The sequence below is a fragment of the Eretmochelys imbricata genome, chromosome 6 (assembly GCF_965152235.1).
Source record: "Eretmochelys imbricata isolate rEreImb1 chromosome 6, rEreImb1.hap1, whole genome shotgun sequence".
NCBI classification, from domain to species: domain Eukaryota; kingdom Metazoa; phylum Chordata; order Testudines; family Cheloniidae; genus Eretmochelys; species Eretmochelys imbricata.
In genome coordinates this window covers 10,443,787-10,462,296 of record NC_135577.1, presented here as the reverse complement: position 1 = coordinate 10,462,296, position 18,510 = coordinate 10,443,787, and the positions used below count along the sequence as shown (strand labels likewise).

The 18,510-nt window shown below is 47.1% G+C and overlaps 1 protein-coding gene across 3 annotated transcripts in view; it reads left to right on the top strand.

Moving 5' to 3' along the window:
* Positions 1-2,168: 2,168 nt before the first annotated feature.
* Positions 2,169-18,510, top strand: part of CTNND1 (catenin delta 1) — a 60,309-nt gene continuing 43,967 nt past the window's right edge. For 2 of the 3 annotated variants that reach the window (XM_077820779.1, XM_077820776.1), the window contains exon 1: positions 2,169-2,652. The gene's annotated coding sequence lies outside the window, so the exon portion shown is untranslated. The remainder of the gene's footprint in view (positions 2,653-18,510) is intronic. The other variant, XM_077820777.1, reaches the window with a different exon arrangement.

Genomic DNA, 18,510 nt, shown 5'->3' with positions numbered 1-18,510 from the left:
CAGTGATTTTACCACTGTGTCTTCTAGACCTGCTCTGAGCAACGTTAGACAGAACAGTGATGAAAATGTAGCAGATGGCCAGTCTACACTGGTGCTTTGATATTACATAAGCAATATAAGTCAGGTTCTCAACCTTTTTCTCTCTGAGGCCCCCCCAACATATTATAAAAACTCCATGGCCCACCTCTGCCACAACACCTGTTTTTCTGCATATAAAACCCAAGGCTGGCATTAGGGGGTAGCAAGCAGGGCAACTGCCCGGGCCCCATGCCACTGGGGAACCCACAAAGCTAAGTTGCTCAGGCTTCAGGTTCAGCTCTGAGTGGCGGGGCTCAGGGCCCTTGGCTTCAGCCTCATGTGGTGGGGTTTCATCTTTCTGCCCTGGGCCCCAGCAAATCTAATGCTGGCCCCACTTGGCACCCCCCTGAAACCTGCTTACGGCCCCCCAGGGGCCCCCAGACTCCTGGTTGAGAACCACTGATATATGTTGCAGCAGGCAGCCAGAGCTTGTAGGAAAGAGATCTTTATTGAGCATGCATAGTGGCCAGGGTTAGGTGCTAAAAGGCCTATGTTTGTCTGGTAGCAGATTGGCCCAGCTTGCATGCCTGAGCCCCTGGTGTCATACCAAATAAATTTGTTAGTCTCTAAGGTGCCACAAGGACTTCTGGTTGTGTTTACACCAAACTAAAAGTTACTCCTGAAACCTGACCCTCTTTTTTCACTTCCATTCATTGTTCTGCACCCACTGTTGCTAGCCTTGGTGGGAGAATTTCAGGAAATCCTCAGTGTAAAGGCAGTCCATGAGATTGGTGTTCCTTAGCCAGGCTAACAGGAAAAAGATCACATGGGAGGAGTGGTAGCTGGTACGGACAGGTCACTGCTATGAGGAAGCTCACATTGCTGGGACCTGAGTCTCCTCTCACTAATACCAATTGTATACAACTACTGCAGTGAAGATGAGGTAAAATGAGAGGAGTATCAGGTCCCTGGGTGTTGATATGGTACTGCTACAAGGAAGTCCTTGCTTCTGGAATCCCAGTTGGCACTGATGGGGGATTTCTGGCAGAAAGCAGTTCTCAGAAGGGAATGTGGAGAACTCCCTTGGTTTAAAAAACAGAATAAAAGAATTTGCTTTAAAATGACAAATGTGTACGATCTGCCCATTGATTCAGATATATGGCCTGATCTTTCTCAAAAGTATTTAGGCACCTAACTTTCCTGGTGCATTAGATAGCATTAGATATCTTCCAGGTTAACACTCTTTTGCAAATGTAATCAGAGTAAACATCCTTTAGGGCCCTGATGAAGGAAAACTTGTTGAAGCTTTTGTCTCTCTCCTGATTGGTGGTTTGGAATTTACAAACTGTAAATTGGATTAAATTAGTAATACAAAGCAAAAGAGCTGTTTTCTTCAGTGATTTGAGAAGGAGGAAAGTAAATTCCTTACCCACTCTAGACTTTTAAATCAGTTGCTTAATTGCTAGCAAAAGCCACTGACTGAAAGAAAACAAGAGCTGATTGCAAATCCCCCAATCTGGGCTCATATAATTAAAACAAAAACAGCAGAATCAAGGTTGAATTTCAAATCCCAAATTCTCCCTAGATCCAAACATTTCCCCACACATCTTTTGTACCATAGTCTTTCCTCCTTTTCACATGATTCTTGCAAAAATGGAAAACATATAAATAAAAAGCACAGGAGACAAATAAAAATGAAGATATTTATTCTCATTTGCAAACAGGCAGAAGAGGTGAGTGGGAGAAAGAAACATACCGATCAAAAGAAATTGGACTGTGAATTGCATATCACATCAATACGTTTATCATTCTGCCAAGCCTGTTTTAATCTTCTTTCTTGCAATTGATATTTGTAATATATTTTTATTTATTTTGTTCCCCCCCCCCCAAAAAAAAGTTATTTTCTGCCCTCTTCCTTTTGTTGGTTTTTCCCCCTTTTTTCTTTTTTTTCGTTCTTTCTTTTTTTAATATTCTACAATAAAGTTTTCTATTGGATAGTGCCGGTTCCCGCATTGATGTCTGCTTCCCATTGGAGCTTCGCAGAAGCTGACATCACTTAGGGAAAGAGGGGTTGGGCGTTGGGCTTGGTTGGAAAGCTTAGTTTATTACCATCAACCCCGCCAGCTTGTCTTTGGCTGGGTCGGGTGCAACTTCCATTTTAGGTGTTGGATCTGAAAGAGGAGGCGAGGGAGGAAAAAAAAAGCCAGAAAGGAAGAAATAGCAGCAGATCCCAGAGGAGAAAGAGGTGGAGGAAAAAAATCACTACGTTGGCTGCTTTGTTTTTTTTTTTTTTTTAAACCAACACCACATTTTGGCAGGGTTTTGCCACATGTTTTGCCTCTTACATTTCCTTTAGAGATTTGTTGGAAAAGTCCACGTTAGAGTTTTGGGCGTGTGTGTTTGCAAAGAGACCGTAAAAAAGAGTCTCACCCAGGGAAATTTTTGCTGGAGACTGACATTGTCATCCTGAGAGATTAGAAGGGAAGTTATAGGGCAGAGGAACAGCCGCACTGACAACTTTTATTTATTTTTGCTTTTATTTCTTCCCCCGGTACTTAAAAAAAAATCCCACAAGGAGGAGAAGCAAACTTATAGATCTCGCCACTGCAGCTCCTGAGAAGGGAGAAAGCCAGGGTAAGAATCGTGTGGTTTTTGGTTTTTTGTTTTTTTTGTAAATTCATCTCATCTCTTGTTTTAACGCTTGTTGTTCACTTTGGTTTTTTGTTCCTTTTGTACTACAAACTAACAACTTCTGGGCTGAGTTGCTGGGAAGCTGTTGTTTTTTGTGGTGTCTTCTGTGCAGGCTGGGGGAGGAATGTGATTGGGGTTGGAAAGTGGGTTTTTGGTTTTATTTGCTCCCTTTAAGATATTAATTTTAAAACTTTGGGAAACTGAGTTGTAGGGAGGTTTTGCAGTTGATAAAGTATTTGTATTAAGCTGTATTCTGGTTGGGAGTGTTGCGGTCTATTCTCTATGTCTCAGATCCACACTTTCTGCTTGGGTGGATCCCATTTTTTCCCCCAGGTGCAGTTGGGTGGGGACCTTTCACCTTTTAGTCTTCTAAAAAGAATCCACGTTGAGCTAGAACCTCTTTTTAATGCTGAATATGGGGGGGGGGAGTGGGTTAAAAGATTTGGAAAAAGGGGATATTTTTCACAGATTCTAAGTTCTAATCAACAAGTTGAGGCGGGTGAGGAATGACTTCGTCTTAAAGCCTCTATTAAGTGTGGAAATCTAAACCCGGTTCACATTCTACGCCCGAGACTTTGCTTATGTTAAAACTTACTGGAAGAAAGCAAAATTAAAAAAAGCTTTAAGCAAACTTATTTTGAAGCAGTACTTTAGGAACTCCGAGTCTAATAGACTTTTTTGTAGTCTAATGTACTTTTTTTTTTAAAAAAAAAAGTTGTTTCCCTGTAACTTTCCTTAGACTCCTATGTTTAGTCTCTTGGAAGCGTGTTGAGGATTGGGGTTTCTAGATGCTACTAAGAAAGTGCTTATGTAGCCAGCTCACTGGGAACTAGGACGTTGGGCTAGTTTCTAGTCCCGAGAGTCGTCATCTGTAAGCTTAACTCCTCCATTCAAAACAAAACAAAAGCCTGGAATTCGATATGGCACTAATTGCAACAAACTGGGGCGGAGAAACAGTCTGTGCTACTGTTAAAAATTATTATAGGAAGTTTAATTTGTCTCCTAAGCATATTTTTAAAAACATACTTTCTCTTCTCTTTCCCTCACTTTGCTGTGCACAGATTGTGATGTCTTGTTTTATTTAAGGCTCTTGTGGCCAGAGATCCTGGGGGAATATTCCAGGTGGGGGGAAAAAAGCGGCAAGCAGTCTAGTTTCTGGAAACTTGTTAAGACCCATGCCCTGCATCTAAGCACCTGTATCTCTTCTCCCCTCACCTGAGGTTTTGGTCTTGGGTGCATCAGAGCAAGAAAAGAGGGTGTTCTATTTAGAGAGTGGCTAGAGGACAGGTTTGGAAATGGTCTGTGGGTTTCAGTGATGGCTCATGTTCTATTTAGTACCCCTCATAATTCTTCTCTCCCCACTCCTTCCCTATCTGGATTATAAAGGGTTGGTGTAAGAGGGTAGCTGCTGTGAACAACTCATGGTGTTGGCTGTAGTAGCCTTTCACAGCCAGGGAGCCCAGAGGAAGTGCTCTGACAGCTGGCAAAAGAACACGGGTTCTGAAAGTAGATTCAGAATGACTTGATGTCTCTGCTGGGTGGCTGTGAGTGGTGCGACTCTTTGCTGGTACTTCCCACCCCCAAAACTGATTGCAATACCCTGTTCCTATTATCAGTCTTGTGGCCTATCTGTAGGGCCCGGAGTGTGGCCTTGGGCTCACTTATTGCCTTACAGCATTGTCTAACCCCCTCATCCTTCTCCTCTCATGCTAGGAGTTATGTTGGCTGGTTTCTGGGGTGTCTGAGATTTGAGTGAAGCATGTAACCTTGACCTCTCATCCCAACCCCCTCCCCCCCCAAAAAAAGAAAGAAAAAGAAAAAAAGAAGTAATCTTTCTGTGCCAATCTCCTAATTCTGAGCAGGAGCAGGAGAGAGAATGCATCTCTCTTTAGACAGGCATTTAATGTTGGAGTAAGGGGCGGCTAGCATTGCAAATGGTATCCTGCTCTTTCCCCCTGCAACATAGTTCCCTTTGTTAAAGTAAGGGAAGTTGCTTATGTGTGTTAGAAGCAGGGAGTATTTTGGGTGTGGAGGCCTTTCCTGGGGGGTATCCGGGCCCAAGGTTATATGCTGTGATGCCTCCCTAAGATTTTGGCCTGTGGAAGGGGAGAAAGAGTTGGGAATTGGGATTAGGTGTGTGTGAGGAACCCTATGCAGACTAGACTAAAGCTGGCCAGGGCAGATCTCAAACTGTTACCTCTTCCTAGACTCTCCTGTTATCTAATTTGCCTCCTCCTTTGTTCTTGTAGGGAAGGGACTGTGCCTCTAGGGAGGGTCAAAACTGCTAGGTGGAACCCATCTAGCATGCGCTCCCCCCCCCCCCCCAAAAAAAAAACCCACAAGGCCACAGACTCCTGGTAATGTGGCAATTTATTTATTATAATTTAATAATAAAAAAAAAACCCTTTTTCTCTGGCTCAGTCTAACCAGTGACATTGAAATGTCTCCAGTAAAGGAAAAATCCCACAGCAGCCCACTCCCAAGCGTGCTGGGTGCAGCTGGCTATTTTTTTCCCTTGTATCAGAGGGGTAGCTGTGTTAGTCTGTATCCACAAAAATAACGAGTCCGGTGGCACCTTAAAGACAGTTAAACTGTTAAACTAACAAACAGTCTTTAAGGTGCCACCGGACTCCTAGTTGTTTTTTTCCTGCTTTCATTGGCAGCTCTTGTCAGATAGCAGTACATCTCTTCCCTCCCCACCCTGCCCCTTCTGTGCCTCTTGTTCTGAGGGACTGTTGCCATTTATCGTACAAAGCCCTCTTATAGAATTGGGGCTGTCATTTTTTTTTTTTTTTTTTTTTGGTGTGTGTGGGGGAAGTAGTCTTGAAGGGATTCTGTTTTAGGTATTTATATGGCCCACATCACCATATATCTGAGCCTCTTACAATTTTCAATGTATTTTTTTTTTCCTCACTCCCAACCCCCCAGTGAGGTATGGCAGTGCTGTTCTCCATGTTTTACAGAGTCTCTCTGTGCCTCAGCTTCCTAAGTCTATGGCAGAGCAGTGACTTGAATCCTGGTCTTCAAAATCTCAGGCTTATGCTCTACCCACAGGACCATCCTTCCCCTCCAGGAAGGAGTCTGTCGGTCCCTTGAGGTGCCAGGATTCAGCATTCAGGCTCGATAATGTCTGAATACCTTGAATTCCATGGGTTCCTTAATAGTAGGATAGAGGCCTTGAACGCTTCTTCCATCCCCCTCTCTTGCTTTGCTTGTAGTTTTTGGCTGTTGATAGGATGGAGCATCACTGGGCACCTCACTGAGCCCAACCGGAAGCGGGATTCTTGGATCCTTTCTGTGCTTCCTGTTCCAAGTGATGAATTGGACTAGATATGGCTGTAATAATACTTAGCCTTTCCCTACTGTCTTCCATCTGAGGCACTCAAAGCATTTTAGAGACACTAAACTTAGTCTAAGCCCCTCCTCAGTGGCAAGAAAACATGATTGTCCCAAATTTACTGATGGAGAAACTTGAAGTACAGTGATTTCACCAAGGTCCCATGGTGAGGTGGTGGCAGAACTGGGAACAAGTTCTGTGAGTCTTGAATTCCAATCCCTTCTAACTATAGGAATATACATTTTCTGTATTGTCCTTTCCTTCAGCTCCCCAAAGAAGTTGCTGCTTTCCTGTTTATGGTGGAGCAGGGGATTAGAACGGATGCAGACTCTAGTTTTCAGGTCCACTTTCAAATTCAGACTGGGCACAAAGATGAACTTGGGGCTCATCCTGTTCATTTCACCCCCTGCCCCCCAATGCACATGGTTGTGTACATAGCCAAACCACAAAACCTGGTGTAACCAGCTTTCTGCTCAGAGGCACAAGTCTGGAATAGCAAAGGGTAATGCAAGGCAGAACTGAGGTGCATTGAAAGAACTGTTGGTGGGTGAGATAGGAGCTGGACTGGAATAACAGGAGTGCTTTAGGGAAGAGTGGGGAAGCCAGCATGCTGTATGCCCTGCATACAGAGCTGGTTCTAAGCAGATAGCAAAGTAGAGGAGACTGTCACAAATACTTTTGCTCACATGCTTAAAAGCAGTTTTGAAGCTTGTCGTCCTCAATGTCTGATTGAACTTGGTTGGGACCCTGTGCATGCAGATGACTGACCTTTCCTTGTGCGGCGCATTCTTGCGGAAATCTTACAAGGAGCCTTTCTGGAAGGGTAGGAAGAGGAAAACAACTGGCTTGGTGTGTGCTGGACAACTTTGCTTGATTCATGCAGGTTTTCTATGATATGACTAGCTGCCTCCCTTCTGGCTCTGATGCTAGGCCTGGATGCTCTTGTGCAGTTGCTGTGGAGCTCAGGAAGCTTGATCTAGAGGACAGGGCTCAGTCATGAGATTCAAGTTTTATTTCTGGCTTTGTGCAGTCTACCCTAAGGGAAATTGAGGCATAATCTGGAAAAGAGGAGTAGCTCCCTACTTTGTGGGGGTTGTGAGGTTTAACTCAATGTTAGTATAGCAGTTTAAGATCCTTGGACAACAAGTACCATTTGTGGCTGCATCAGTAGATGTGAAGCTCGATGGCTTCAGTGAGCCTTTATCCTGGAAGAAAATGACATCCTTTCCCATATAATTTCTTTAACAGCCTCAGTTGCTAACAGTGATAGATGGAATCAGCCAACAGTTTGGGTTTCTAAATGTACAGGTATGTTAGCTAATGAGATGATAAAACTCAAACCCGTTGGCTAAAATGGGTAGCCTCAGTTGTCCAGTGAAACTGCTCTGTGCCTTTCATAGGGCTTGACTCTCTGAGGTACTCAACTATGGCTTGGAGGACAAGAATGTTTTCTGTAAGCATAATGCTATTGAAAAGGTCGGGATTTATAGCCCCTTATAACCAAAGTCTCCTGGATCCACATGGCAGACACAGGCCTGGCATAGCAGTAAAAGCTACTGCCTTTGTGTCTCGATTCTGGGCTTAGATTGGACAATCCCCCTTCACATGTAGGGGGAACTCTTGGCCCAACTAGTCCTTGGTTAGAAGACCCACAACAACTGGGGCAATGGTGACCAGTTTGTGTGGACACCTGTCTCACTAGGAAATGGGCTGACTCCCACCTGCTTTCACATAGGCCACCAATGTCTACTTTCAGCCACTGCCAGATTGGAACCAGAGCTCCAACAGACTTTTCTGGCCTCTTCCCACAGTGATTCACTTGCCAGTAGTGGTTTAGTGAAGATGGTTGATGTTTCTATTGAATTTTGCTGCCAGGGAGACTTGTCCTGAGTAGAATTGTTGATCTTGTTAACCAAAGCATTTACTAAGTTTCTTGTGTTCCCTTGTGACTGTGTGTCTTGGGTGGGGACAAGGCCTGGGGTTAGATGTGGTTATTGACACCACATGGTCATCAAATCTTGGACAACAGCTTTCGGTTCCTCTTAAAGGAGAAGATGAATTTCCCCATTGGTGATATCACTTCTTATTTAGTGGTCTGTGTCAAACCACACAATGAAGAGGGAGGGAACTGAGGGGGTGGCTGTAGAGGAAGAGAATGGTTGCTTGTGCTGCTTAATTATCAGGCAGTGTGCCAGGAGAGAGGAAGAGACACTGAGCTTTTAATGGGGTGCCATCTGTGCTCCCACCCTTGCCCTTGTGCAAGGAATATGGACAGGTGTCTGTACCCTGATGCTCACAGTGGAAATTCTAGGTGTGAACCCTGGAAGCCAAATGTGACCTTGGTCCTTGACCTCTTAGGCCTGGTCTCAACCTAAAACTTAGGCTGACCTAGCTATGTCACGTACGTGTGTGTGTGTGTGTGTGTGTGTAAAAATTCACCCCTCCTGAGAAACCATAGCTAAGCCAACCTGAACCCCAGTGTAGACACCACTAGGTTGATGGAGGAACAGCCTTTCGAGGTGGTGGATTTACTACAGTGATGGAAGAGGCTCTTCTGCTGGTGTAGCAAATGTCTGTGCTACAGCAGTACTATCATAAGCACTTCTATGTAGACCTACAAACTAAGGGTATATCTGTCTGAGCAAGAATGATGGGAGGTATCCCTTCCCTGCTCTTACGGTTGTCTTAGTAGTGTAGGCAGATCTGGCTCCAACACTGTCCCCCTCATGTTGTTAAAAACAACTATTAACCATATCCTCCACCATGATGGCTGGTGTAGAGGGCCTTGTGTTGGCAGACCCTCCTTGGTGCAGAAACTATTGCTGCTCATGTTGCAAAGACTGGAGTGGTGGTGTAGCACAGCCTTGAAGATGGTGTGGTGGGCATACCAGTGCAGGGAAAGAATAGCCTCTCCTCCAGCAACTAGAGCAGTCTGGCAAAACTTGGGAATTAGAGGGATATCTGGGGTTTCCCTTAGAAGGTAGCGCACTAGGAAACCAAACAGCATTTGCCAAAGCTGCAGTGAGACTGTCTTTGCACCTCTTTTAAAATGGCTGTTAATGTTCCAGGACAGGTGAAAAACCACTTCTGGCTTCACGCTTAACTGTATCCAGTTGACTTAATTTGGAAGTCCACGTGTTGGGATGGGAAATGGGGGATGTTGGTGTTAGTCCATTGGCTAAACATGTTTGGACAAGACTTATCTCCATCTCTTCTTTCCCAGCCCTGGCTGCTCTACCCCAATAGAAGTAATACCCATTGTGGCAAACCCTGCTCAAAGTTCACTGGCTTCCCTCCACCAGCAAATCCTGGCTGTAGGAATCTGGAAGTCTGATTGAAGTCTGCTGGCATATATCATTCCCTAGCATGCTCTTTCAGCAGGCAGCTATTTCATAAAAGTGGGGGTTGGGAAGAAATGGTGTGGACACCACTTCTCTGCCCACTTCCTTCCCTTCAGATTTCTCTTCTTCTTGTGGCTGTCGCAACTGCAGAAGGGTTATTGTGAACAGATACCACATGCTTCAGGAACTGGTGTGTGGCTCTCCACCCCCCCACCCCCCCCCGAGCTTAGGTGGCCTATAGTAGAGGAGCTGTGGGTGGCCCAGGAGTACACTAACAACATGGAGGCTGAATTCCCATCCTGAATAGGAGCAGGAAAGTGCCTCTAACCCCAGAACTTGGGAGGATTCTTCACCAACCTCCATCTCACACTGCTTTCCATCTAATCCTTGGGTCTCTCTAATCAATGCAGGGAGCAAAACAAATCTTGTTGCTCCTTGATGAGACTCTTGTCTCATCTTGAACCCTTAACTGGGGAACCTCTGCACCCTATCCTCTCCTCCACTGCTATCCCTACTCCTTTTCTCTTAACTGAGGGCTCTGTCTAAGAGAAAAGTGGGTTATCTCAGCCAGAACGACAGTGTATGGATAACTTCTGCGGGTGGGTGTGTCACATCGACCTGAGAAAATTCATAACTGCAAAGGCCTCTTTCCTTCACTAGATCAGTAGTTCACTGATCTCGTTTGCATGTTTCTGGTATGCCCCTGCCCTGTAGGAGGAGTACATTCCTCAGAGCGTGTTGCTGCATGCAAAGCTGGTGCTACTACCTAGCTATGTGATGTCAGACAGGTTGATTTTTGTCTACGGGGTAAGGGGGAGGGTGAAGCGAGTGACACTTTCCTTTTATGAACTAAAATCCCATATCAGGGGGCCACTCCCTGGAGGGATCCTCTGTGATGTGGAAACAGGCTTGGACTCCAAGCCCCACCTCCTTTGAATGCTCCCTCTTGTGACTTTAATTACCAATGTACTGTTACTGGATGTGGTCCTTGGGAGATTACATCAGGCTGACAACAAACAGGAAACCTTCTCTCCCTCCCCTGAAGCCTCACCCTGTTTCTGTATCCAGTAAATGGCCTGGTTGGAAGGCCTCTGCTGGTCCACAAACACCTGCTCTGTGGCCAGTCTGAGAAGGGCTCACCTCTGTGTGCAAAACAGGAGATGTGGCTACAAGCCAGGTGGGGAGAGGGTAGAAGGAGGAGGGTCTTCATTGTGCCCTTGCTCCCCAAATTTATGCTGTCGGGAACAAGCATAGGCATTCACTTCTTGCAGCTGATCAGCATCCCAGGTTACAACTCCTAGTGCTTCACCGCTAGCATTTTCTACAATGCCTAGTATGGGATTTCTCCTCCCTTCTCTGCCTCCCCCGGGTGTTTGTGAGGTTAAGTGGGAGGTGACACCAAAACTGGGGTCATCCACCAATGATGGTTGGACATGAGGGGCTGCACATCTGAAAGATGCTTTTACTTCAATAAAGTGAGAGGTTTAAGGAGGCTAGTAGTAGGTGGAAGTGGGACATACACTCCCCATTTGTGAGTAACTCCAGTGAGACATACCATGGCACTAAAACCATGTGGGGGCATGGTGCCAGAGAGGATACTCCTGTCTCAGGTGTGAGTGCACTGCTCTAGCAATGCAAGGTGGCTATTTAGTGTGCCCTTTGGAGAGGGGACATTCTCCAGTAAGGGGAGGTGGCCTTGTCTGGCTGCCCATTGTTCTGAGGGCATGGGTGGAGAGTTGGGTAAGTTTGTTGGCACCTGATGTAGTGGGTAAATTAAACCACTCTCACTCCTTCTCCCCTTGTGCAGATACCTTGTGGCAGAGATGGTACTGTCTGTGTTGCAGCCTTGGTTTATAGTTCAATGTCTGTCTTCCCATTGGTTCCAGGGAGTCTCCTCTCTGCACTTTGGGGGATGCAGGGAGCAGCGCTTGGCAGGACGTTGTATTTTGTGCCTTTCCTTTCCCGCAAGGTTCTATGTCACTTCCTGTCTGATCAGGAAATATTGGTTTCCTTCCCTTCTACCTCTGCAGAGGGCAGAGAAAGCTGTTGGGGGTGGGGTGGGTGGGGGATGGATGGGGGAGGGGATATACAGATGCAGTTCTGGAGAAAGGTGTTAGAGCAACGGCCCATGGATAATGGAAGTCCTCCAGCTTTGCTGTGTGCCCTGGGGCAGGTAGAGGTAGGGCAGTGCCAATGCTGTTGGAGGGATGGGAAGCTCTCTACCCTGTTTGCACTGTATTTTTGTTTTCTAGCATTCATAATAATGCCATTCAGTCCTTATTTGACTAGGATAGACAGGTCCTGTTCAGGTCTCCTTCCCTCTGCCCTCATCTCAGTTTGCTGATGCACTTTAATCCTGACGTGTGGCATCCTGTTATTCCAGTCCTCGTCCTTGCTCACAGTCAGTTACATGTAATTGTGAGCTCTGGTCTCAAATACTGTGCCAGATGATATATTCGCCAAGATAGTTCTATTTTTCCTCCCCTCTATGGGAGGGGGTGTGTGGGCATAGGAGCAGTTGTGGATCTCAGCAGGACCCCAAGGTGGTGTGATATCTGGTAGTACATCCATGGTGTGAAGAGCTGTGAGCGCCCACTACAGCTCCACACCCCCAGGGGAAGGTGGCTACTGTTCCAAGTTGGTGAAGTGAATCTTCCCCTTTAGGGGTGATTCAGTCTTTGGCTCTCATATCCTGCTCCTCCAATTGCTTTCCTTACCCAGTCCTTTCTTTCATCAGGATTTCTAAATCTGTCTCTGTGTGTGTACGCATGCTCAGTTGGAACAAGGGGCATCCGATGAGGTCATGCTGAATTGAGCTAGGTTTCTTGTACCATCTCCTTCTGATACCCTTTGTGACTGGAGCTGTGAGTCAGCTTGTGAGCGTACCTGAATGCGGGAGGGTAGGGAGGGAGAGGAGATTTGGCAACCCACAGAACATCCTTGCTTGTATCAAGCACAGCAGCATGGTTTGTGTGGAAGGCAATTACCACCTCACTGTGCAGATTTCCCTTTCCTGAAATGCTGTATTAGACTGATTTCAGCAACTCCCTGCCCACCACTCCCACACACAACATGACTTCAGCCTCTCTAAACCACCTGCCTGTTTGTTCAGAGTGGTGAAACAGGAGCTCAATGAATTAACTGGTAGGGTTTCATTTGAGGAGATGAGGGATGGGCTCAGAGGAGGAGGTGCATGTCTGGGTGAGGGAATGGGTAGAAATCAATTTTGAAAATGTCTTATTTTTCCAGCTGTTCAGCAGTGGAGGGTGTCCCTCTGTGACTGAACTTTGTAAATGGAAAGTAAAACTGTAGGGCTTTCCGAGAGGATCAGTCATCCTTCAGTCAGGATGGTGGCAGAAACGTGCTCCAATTCCTGCAACTGCTGTTCTTCTGGGATCTCACTTAAGATCCTAAGCTAAATCAAAGAAATTCAAAACCCCTCTTCTGGGTGTCTGATATGGACCTTAAAGGCGGATAGGAGCTATGGAAGCTTTACTGTATAAGGCAGTTTGCCAGTGCATCGCAAGCTGTGCAGTGCCCCCTGCAAATCGACTCCCAGTTCATCCTATTTCCCTGTGTGCCTTCATGTGTTCTCTGATCCCTCATCATACCAGATGCAGGGTAGCCCTCTGTATGCAGGGTACAACAGTTGGTCAGATTATCTCTCTTGTGCTGCAGCACCTTATTCTGCTCCATAGCTGTGTGGATTCCCCTATGTCTGCAGCTGTGCTGTCAAAGAGGAAATGGCCTGAGCCCAGTAGGTGGGATGTGCGGAGCACAGAGGGTTGAAGACCAATGGTGGCAAGTGAATGGGGCAGGAGTGAAGTCCATGTAACTTTAGCATCCGCCCACCAGCTGAATCACTTTTCCTTCTGGCTGCTTTGCTCAGACTTCCCATATTGTCCCTATGGCTCAGTGCTAGGCAGCAGTTGTGACTGGCAGAGCTATAGTCTTGGGATGTTGGTGCCATGGGGACATCTTGGTACGTTCTGTCCAGGTGCAGTCCCTCCACTGGCGATGTCCCTTAAACAAGACTGTCCTCATTAACTGGTATTTCCAGTGTGATATGCTACTAGTATTGCAGCATCTGCTGTGGGTCCTCTGCAGAAGAGTCTGCTCTAAATTTCCTCTTAGGTGCTGTGGCTCTGCTAGCCCTTCCCATCTGCTGCACTCTTACTCTCAGTGTGAGAAGGCCACACTCCTGACTGGCGCGGTGTTGTGTTGTCACCAGAGATCAGCCCTCCTCACCCTGAGGGACTTTGCTCCCTTGCAGCTGATAGGAGAGGCCTTATCTGTACGAACTTATGGGGCCTCTGTTTGCTGTAAAGCAGTGCTACGGAGGCTGTGTGGACTTTCCCATTGAGCATCTTTTGAGGGGTGGGGAGAGCAGGGAATGAAGGCAAGGGACATCCTAACCCGTAGGGAGATGGAAATGTTTTTTCAAGGCTGTAGGAGGAAAAGGGCTGAAGAGCCTCAAGGCTCCTCAGGGACAGGGTTCTAACCCAGAGCTGTGCTAGGAGGAGGGGTTTGAGCATGGGATCTGGGGTTTTAACTAGGTTATGTTCTCTGCTGTCTCATAAGGAGTCCCTGTAGGCACAGTGGCAGGAGCTGTTGAGCTGAACTGTAAATCTGTAACCTTCTCCCTGCCAACCCCAGAGTCCCTGATTCTTTACCTGCTATGCCTGTTGTGAAATGGCCTCCTCTCAGGCTGGCCCTAGGGGTGTGCGTGGGGGGGGCAGTGCAGTGGGGAGGGAAAGGCTGTTTTCCTTGACAGGGAGCTGCACTGGGCGAAGTGGGAGTTCTGGCTGGTGATTGGCGAATGGGCCACTCTGGAATGCTCTGGCCCATTTCCCAGAATCCAGCGCTTTCTGTTTGTTTGTTTCTGAGCCCTAGGTCTGGTGCTACTGTGACAGGAAGTGGAAAAGCTGGGAGGGAGGGGGAGAGGGGAGACGTGTGCCTGTGAAATCCCTTTGTCCCCAGAGAGCAGCTCAGCCTCAGCTGCAAATTCCCACAGAGAAGAGAGTTGCCTTTGTGCTGCTAAAGTGTTTCCAACATGTGTGACTCCTGTGCTGGGGTGGGGGCTGGGAGTGTGAATCTTGACATGGGTGCCCATGGCCTGCTATGTGGATCCTGCTATGCTTGGAAGAGAGGCTGGGGTGAATGGTTGCTGGTGTGGGGAGGGCAGGCAGCTCTGGGGTATCAGTCCAGCACTCTAGTGTGTGGCTCCTGCTGGGACGTGGACCCTGGCATTAGTGTCCTGGTACGTGGCTCAGGTTTGAAGGTGTATTCCTCTGCTGTGGTTTAAGTAGAGGAGGAGCTGGCTGGGTGGATCTTGTGCAATGGGATCCACATGCCCTCTAGGGGCTGGGGCTGGATCTGGCTTTACTGCAGGAAGGGGAGAGCTGAGGCTAGTTCCTGTGGCTGTAGTATCTAGAATGCAGTGGTTTGGCTCCTCAGAGCCACTTTTGGTATGGTACTACTCTTTCCTCTCGAAGTGGGGAGCTCTTAAGATACTCTGCTCCAAGCTGCATTGAGCCCTTAGGGAGGAGGGTACAGGGAGAAACAAGAAGCAGTTAGCATGAAACCTGTGACAGGCTGCCCTGCCATGGCCAGTGGGGCCCCCCTCCAATTTGCTGCTGCATACCTACTCTCAAATCTGAATGTGGAGAGGAGTTTCCTCTCCGATCTCTGAGGGGAGTCAGGAAGTGCCTGCACAGGGATAATTCACCTCTGTCTAGACAGAAATGGAATAAATAACTTTTTTATTCTGCATTTTTTTCTCCCACTCTGTATGGGTCCCCAGCTGTGCAGGGAATGGGGGCATCTCAGGCGTTTGCGTAGCTGAGCCCACAGCCTCTTGCCAAGGAGGGCAGCCCTTGAACACACACGCATACAAATCTGCCTTTGACTGCCAGAGAGGACAGCTGCCCTGGAGCCAGATTGCTGACATACCAGTGGAACAATCTTTTCCCTCTGTTCTGCTGCCGACCCGCCCGCCCAGCTTCCTTCCCTTCTGCCATCTCCACTTGGTTCTCTCTTCCCCCTGCAAGTCGAGAGGCGGTGTAACCGAGTTACAGCCTGGGCAGATCAGCGCTCATGTTGTGCTCCTGTTGCAATGGTGTTTCTGAGCAGGGTGGCTAAATTGCCTCGGTCTGGAGGGATAGGGAAATGAGGGCAGAGGAGAGGTTTGTAAAAGCTTCATGTGGAATGAATGTAGAGGTTGAATTTCCTGGGTACCCCAATAGTGTGGGGGAATCCCCACTGTTACTCAGTGGGTCTCTTGTGTATCTAAAGCAAAGGTTCTCAGACTGGGGGTCGGGACCCCTCCGAAGGTTGTGAGGGTATTACATGGTGGGGGGAGGAAGGGTTGTGAGCAGTCAGTCTCCATCCCAAACCCTGCTTTGCTTCCAGCATTTATAATGGTTTTAAATATATAAAAGGTGCTTTTAATTTATAAGGGGGGGTTGCACTCAGAGGCTTCCTATGTGAAAGGGGTCACCAGTACAAAAGTTTGAGAACTACTGATCGAAAGGGATTTCCCCTCTGCAACAGAGATGGATTTAGGGACCTGCAGCAATCTGGCTCAAACTCTCCCATTCCACTTTCCACAGTCTCCCCTGAGAAGCAGAGCTCTCCGCTGGTCTAGTCATTTGTGATCTCTACTTCCAATTCCTTTCCTGACTGCTCAGTCCCCTGTGTGTAGAAACTTATCCTCCAGACCTACTTAGGAGAGTAAAGTCCCATTCTTGAGTCTCTCTTGCTTGGGGGAGGAGGGGTTGCATCTATTGCCCCCCCTCCCCCCAAAATCTGGTTTGTAAGTGCCCTGCCTTTCTTATCTCTACCTCCTTATCAGCCTCTCCTAGTTGCTGAACCTTCCACATATAAGGTTAGGTGAGGCTGTGGTGTTGGTGCAAGCAGGGATGCAGGTAACTCTCTCACAGGAAGCCTTCCTAATTTAGGTATGTAATCCTCATTTCTGGGAGGGGACAGGGAGTGGGGGAGAGGGAAGTAGCCAGACCATTTTGATATCAGTGTGACTAGTTAGACCAGTCCTGTGTGTCTGTGTGTGTGACACATACTAGGGAGCAGCTTTTTCTTTCAGTCCTAGGCCAGTGCTCTGCTCACCATGAGATACACCTTGAATCTAGCCAGAGCCTCCTTGCTGAAGTGTGACTCATTCCAAGGAGGCTGGGCTCTGTGGGGTTTGCATGAGTACATGGTGTCTAAAATGCCTGCATGTGGAGGATCCAGATCTCCCAGTGGGGAAGCAGCTGACTTGGGGGGGCATCAGGGAGTGCAAAGTCCACATTGTGTTTAAAAACTATGCTTGTGGTTTTTCATAACAGCTTTCCTAGGAAAGTCCCTTTTACTTTCCTAGGGGAGGATGTGAGGTCACAACAGTGAGAAACAAAGAAACAAGTGAATGAAACAAAGCAAAGATGAGCTTCAGAAGCACCAAAGTTCACTTGGAGAATCTGAAGGCTGTCAAAGCAGCAGCCATGAAGACCAAAATCCTTGACATCTCCATGGCCCAGGCTCTCCCTGGCATGTCTCCTGACAGTGCAAACAAGAAGGTATTGGTGGCAGCATCTGTCCACTGAGAACTGAGCTGGGAGCCCCAGCTCACTTCACTCAGACCACCAAACAGCCATGGTATAATTTGGTAATAGTAATGGCATGTCTGTCAGTACGAAACTATCTACCTCCTTCTTCCTCCAGGCTATTCCAGAATCTCCTTTAGGAGAGGAAAAGCTAAAGGCCAGGTAGTGTTCTGAGGTGTGTACTCCCTCATTGGTACTTGGTCTCTGGGTGCTGCGTCATTTCTAGATTGAACAGTCAGACTTCAAGCCAAAAAATATTCCTCTTCTAGCAACTTGGCTGGTTCCAGACTTTGAGTGTGTCTTGGTGAATCAAAGCTTCTGATTTGGTGGTGCTTGTGGTCTGTTCTGCCTTTTGGGTTGGGGCTATGCTGCTAGTTGGTCCCCCTCCCCTTATGAAATTGACACTTTTCTTAACCTGAAATTTTGTCTGTTAAACATTTTTTGTGAAAATTTGAGTTTTCTCAGCCATTTTGTTGTGCACCCCTCCCCCAATCTTGACCAGATTAATGGGGACTAGAATTGAGGGCCTCTAGATCTTTCAGGAGGGAAGGGGCAAAACACACTGACTTCATGTGCTACTGTGAACTGAGTGTGGAAATAAGGTTAATTTTTTACCCTCCATCTACTATTACTCTGTCAGCTGGAACTGGGTCAAGACTCCTAGGCTCTCTAACTTGCACAAGTTAGTTTGCCTCTTGATACTAGTTTCTCCGTGGTATGCTAGGGTTAATACTTCCCTCATAGGGGAGTAATGGTTGATTCATGCCTGTAAAAACCTCTTCAGCGCCTCTGTTTGGAAATGGGTAGAAGTCCCAAGGGTGTGTGTGTGTGGGGAGGGGTGTTAAACAAGAAACAACCCCCTACCCCCCCACATCCAAGTCATACTGATGACTTAAAAGCTCTGCTGGATTAGCAGAGGTGAACCAGTGCAAAGTAAGCAAGAGTAATGTGCCACCATGTACTCAATTTATGGACACATACCGTTTTATTTATGCTTAATTTTTACAAAATGTGCCATAGCATATGATTTGAGTCTTGGTAACATGATGCCTCTGCTATTAAAGGGAAGTTCTGGGGTTCATTATTGCGGACCTGAGGGTTATCTCTTTTCTTTTGGGAAGATGGGATGGTAATTGACCTTGTATCAGCTGTTTTAAAAACTATTGCTTGATAACACCCAACCCATAAACACCATGTCTCAAACCACTGGAGGAGGTTATTTGGAAAGAGCTCTTGGAGTAGCTCAGTCCCAAGTTGATGTCATGGGTGTTTCCTGCCTCACCAGCCTGGCTTCAGCTGTTGAGGTGTAACATAAATGTTTCTTGATCTGTGAAGTTCATTGCTGTGTGTGTAAGGTGTCCATTCTTGCTTATGATATTGAAAGCCACTCATAGAATAAGCTCTTCTAACTTGCCTGGGGGTCTTTGAAGGAGAGTTTCTCCAAAGGAAGGAGAAACCCCCGGGGTTGTGACATGAGGTTTTGTAGGGGTGTCTGGTGTCCTGGTATTTGGATGACAAACAT